The following is a 4952-nucleotide window of genomic DNA, read 5'->3' on the forward strand; positions in this document are numbered from 1 at the left end:
TCGCTACTCCTCCACGTTGAGAGGAGCCAGATGAGGTGGCTCGGGCATCTTATCAGGATGCCTCCTGGACGCCTCCCTGGGGAGGTGTTCCGGGCATGTCCCACCGGTAGGAGACCCCGGGGACGACCCAGGACGCGCTGGAGAGACTATGTCTCTCAGCTGGCCTGGGAACGCCTTGGGATCCCCCGGGATGAGCTGGATGAAGTGGCTGGGGAGAGGGAAGTCTGGGAGTCCCTCCTAAAGCTGCTGCCCCCGCGACCCGACCCCGGATAAGCGGAAGAAGATGGATGGATGGATGGATGGATGGAGTTCAACGAGCCAACAACTACTGAACTGTAACGATAAAAACATACCGTATTTGCCCGTGTATTGGTCGACCTTTTTCGATCCAAAATCGACCGAAAAAAATCGACCTCGACTTATACACCGAGTCATAAAATTTAACTTCGTATTCATCGCTTCAAATGTGATGGTAACCAAGGTCGTTTCTCATGCATCTCATTGTGCGTTGCACTTAGAAAATTTGAACCGGGCGGCGTGCGCGAGTGCGCGGCCCGCTGGAAGTCGAATGAGGCGCCGCGACCACCTCCGCGGTGCTTATAAACAGCCGATCCGCTCGGCGGGGGCTATTTTCGGCCACTTGGCTCGTGCGCACGGCCTCCCGGATGTGCCGGGCGGGTGCGCGAGCTCGCCGGCCGCTGGAAGTCGAATGAGGCGCCGCGACCACCTCCGCGGTGCTTATAAACAGCCGATCCGCTCGGCGGGGGCTATTTTCGGCCACTTGGCTCGTGCGCACAGCCTCCCGGATGTGCCGGGCGGGTGCGCGAGCTCGCCGGCTGCTGGAAGTCCAATGAGGCGCCGCGATCTCCTCCGCGGTGCTTATAAAGTGCCGATCCGCTCGGCTTGGAGCTATTTCCGGCCTCCCGTTGGTGCCGGGCGGCGTGCGCGAGCTCGCCGGCCGCGATCTCCTCCGCGGTGCTTATAAACAGCCGCATGCGCACGGCCTCCCGGAATTTGAACACATTTCGTCAATAAATTTCGCATATTGAATTTTGAAGTTTAATATAATGCAACAATTGAGCTCGACTTATACAAAGGATATATCATAAAATCGTAAATTTCCGTCGAATTTTAGGGGGTCGACTTATACACCGAGTCGACCTGTACACCGGCAAATACGGTATACAAGTTGCTACACGAAATAAAATATATCAAATAACTATAACATAAATACGTTTTTCAAACCTCGTGTCACTCCAAATCATTAAATCCTTCAAACGTGGGGCCCTTCGTCATCCCGTGAATCCTTTGTCCTTATGTAAACAACCGCCGCGCTGCTGACATCACTTGCAGGTCAAATGACAGTAATCCCTTGCTACATCGCGGTTTGTTTATCGCGGTTTCACTACATCGCGGATTTTTGAATTTTCAAAATTTGCGAAAGATTTCTCATATAAGTCGCTCCTGAGTATAAGTCGCCCCCCCACCCAAATTATGAAAAAAACTGTGACTTATATATATATATATATATATAAAACATTTATTAACCTCCAGGCAAGCTTATGTGCAACCCCATGCGGTGGTGCACATCAGCTTGCCTGGAGGTTAATAAATGGCCAACAGCAAAAGCCAAGGATGTGAGATGGATGAGAGCAACTGAAGTTGAGGCAAATCAATCAGAGCAAAAGTTTTAAAAGTTCCCCCATGTGGAGCAGGTGTTTGATTTAGACTGCAAAGGCAGCTTAAAGGTAAAGAACTTTCCACTCGCTGTGTGATTTGTTGCCACTGGCACAGACAGACCCACTGGCCTTAAGGTTTTCTCTGAAAGAACTTCACATAATTTCTGTTTGCTCTGAAGGGCCATTTTACTTCATGAGCAAGACTTACCATTCTGTGTCCCAAGTGTGATTTAATTTTTACATGACAAAAAGGTTAAATGCGAGCATTACCCATGTATATAAAATGTAACTTGTGGATTTGTATTAAAAAAAAAAAACTGTTTTGTAATGTTTTGATGTACCTTCTTTAGGGTGAATGTAGACATCTCAGTCTGGATAATGAAGGTGGTGCCTGGAGTAATAGCATCTAAAACATGGCTCACCAACTCCGGTCCTCGAGGGCCGTTATCCTCCATGTTTTCAATGTTTCCCTCATCCAACACCCCTTACTGAAATGATCAGCTCATCAGCAAGCTCTTCACAGTTGTGATAACAATCCTGATCATTTCAGTTAATTGTGTTGCAGGAGGTTCACATCTCAAACACTGTTGCTAAGTGCCCCAGAGGACCGGAGTTGATGGCAGGCCCTGATCTAGAGCCACAATTTTCAGGTCTTTCACCGGAATTTGATTAATTGCTGAAAAAAAAAACAATTCAGTTCACTTCCCTTCATTTAAAACCACATGAGTCAAGTCAAATGTATGAGCAAGCACCACTTCTAGAAACGGAACAAGTGGAACAAATAATTAGATGCCTATTTCCTGCGATGGCAAGTTGTTAATAGCACAAGCAGTCTCTGGTCTAGACTAAAAAGGAAACGGAAAGCATAAAGACCGGTGATTTCATGGTCCCATGCACTCTGATTTGCCTGACTGCAAGGTTGTTTGTACACTTTATGTACTGCCACTTGGGCAGTGCAATGCTGATATCGCATCCTGCTTAGGTGACTCGACATCGCTTGTGGCGGATCGGTTCAAACTCTCGGTTTGGCTGTCAAGTTATCATGCAATAAATAATCAATGGATTCAGAATCATACTCAAATGCACTGTGGCTCTGCTCACAGCAGGTCTTCTGATGTTTTATTTGATTTTAGGATTGCATCGGAGACGGGGATGTGACCAAGAAAAAATCAAGACAATGGAATTGCTTTGGGAACCAGCAAGAGTCCTAAACCCTCAGTGCAGGGTGTGAGGTGTCTCGAAGGAAGTCGCACATTTCTGATCCTTCGCTGATGGCTCACACCTATCCTCCAAGCCCTCCTGTTGCCAGGGCCCATTGTATCCCCCATAGGAATGATAATGGACACTCTGTCCATTCCCTCCCCTCCCCTGCATCTGTGAGGAGGGGGTGGGGGGGATGCTTTCACTTTGTCCCAGCCACTTCATGTCTTGCCAAAGTAGAAACAAACACACAATTGTCTTCCCAGCTCTACCCTGATGGCCACAGACTGCTGCTGTGCACTCACTCAATTGTGGCAACACAACACACAAATGCATCCATTCTCATTTATTTCTCTGTGATCGTACCCATTCAAGCTGAGGTCTAACGACTGACCTTTATTTACAAATTACTTCTACAATGCATTATGTAAACATTGAGTGGTTGTACTTTTATTGTGAGTCTCTTTTGTATGTAAAGATGCAACCTTGCAATCGAAATCATTTGGCCTATACCAGTGGTTCTTAACCTGGGTTCGATCGAACCCTAGGGGTTCGGAGAGCTGGTATGTCATTCTTCCTTCCCCCCTCCTATTTCTCTTGGTAATTTAATATTCTCGCATTATATTTTATTGCTAGTATTATTTGTAGTGTCTGTATGCCAATCTTTCTCAATACCTGTGCAGTCAAATTTCTTTCTTCAATATTTTAAAATTATTATTATTATTATTTTGCAGGAGGGTCAGCTCTTTATTGAATGATTATTGAATGTGAGGTTGATTTTCTAACCACTTTTTGCTGCCATGCTGCCATGATTATTTCTTCTCATAAATAAATTATTCAAGATCCAAGATAGGTTGATGGGTGTTTCGGCATCCTGTTCTGACTAATTAATACGACTTGGATGTTTGGTTTGTTGCATTTCTGTTCAGCTATCTGAAGAAAAAAAATACTCTATACAGCAAGCTCAGATTTTTTTTATCAAGTCCTTGTTATTTTCCCATGAACTGTTTTCAAGGCGGTCTCGCTCTCCACTTTTGCATGATCACCAGTAGCACGATCTTCATCCCCCTGCGTGACACCAGAAGGCATTTACTGGTCTGCCCTCGTTGGTCTTAGTTGAGCGTCTCAGCTAAACCAGCCGCATGCGCTCCCACAATAACAGTATTGACGTCACTGAACACCACCTCTTCGTGTTGCATTCATGTACTCCGTTTTACCTCCGATATTTGTGTACCTGCTTGCAAGTTGAGCCCAAATCACAGAGGGAGGTTGGGTGAGGTGTTGAATTGAATATTGTCAAAGTACAATAAAAACAAAACAAACAAAAAAACTGGATGACACCTTGTTGATCGATGGCATCTGCATAGAGTACATATACTGTCAGTGCAAAAGAAAATGTAAAGACGATGGATGGATACCATCTATCGTTCGAAATCAAACAAAGGACAGTGGTACTGTCTGACCACGTGAATTATTCCCCAGCTAGGAAAAATATCAGTAACTGCCACATAACAAACAGTGAGCTACTGTTAAATTAAAAAATTACATTCTTCATAGCTGACAATGACATAAAATGGACATAAGTCCAAACTTTTTTTTATCACGCAATTTTTAGGGGTGCTTGGTCTCATTGTAGGGGTACTTCAACCCCACCCACGAGAAATGCTTGAAACGCCTATCCATTCGCACCATAAATATCTTCACCTTTAAACACATAGCAACAGTGATTTGTTTGCAGTAATTTTGTAAAATAAAATAATTTTAAAACAATATTTTGTCATAGTTGATTTATATGGTTAAAATATAGTGAATATCCACCATTAGCCCTCTGGTAGGCTAATTTGTAATTATTCTGCCATAGCGATGACTTAATTGGTGGCATTTATAGTGTTTGAAAATTACTTTTTAATTTCACTATTTTGTACAAAAGATAACCAAAGAAAGAAAAATGGCTATTCAGGTACGTACGTAAAAGGGGAGCTGTGACATGCTTTGCCCCCCGCTAAGAGTGGAATCGCTAACATCCCACTATTTCAAACTGTCTTTAAACGCACCAAAGTGCAAACCTGCGGG

The sequence above is a fragment of the Syngnathus scovelli genome, chromosome 2 (genome assembly GCF_024217435.2).
Source record: "Syngnathus scovelli strain Florida chromosome 2, RoL_Ssco_1.2, whole genome shotgun sequence".
NCBI classification, from domain to species: domain Eukaryota; kingdom Metazoa; phylum Chordata; class Actinopteri; order Syngnathiformes; family Syngnathidae; genus Syngnathus; species Syngnathus scovelli.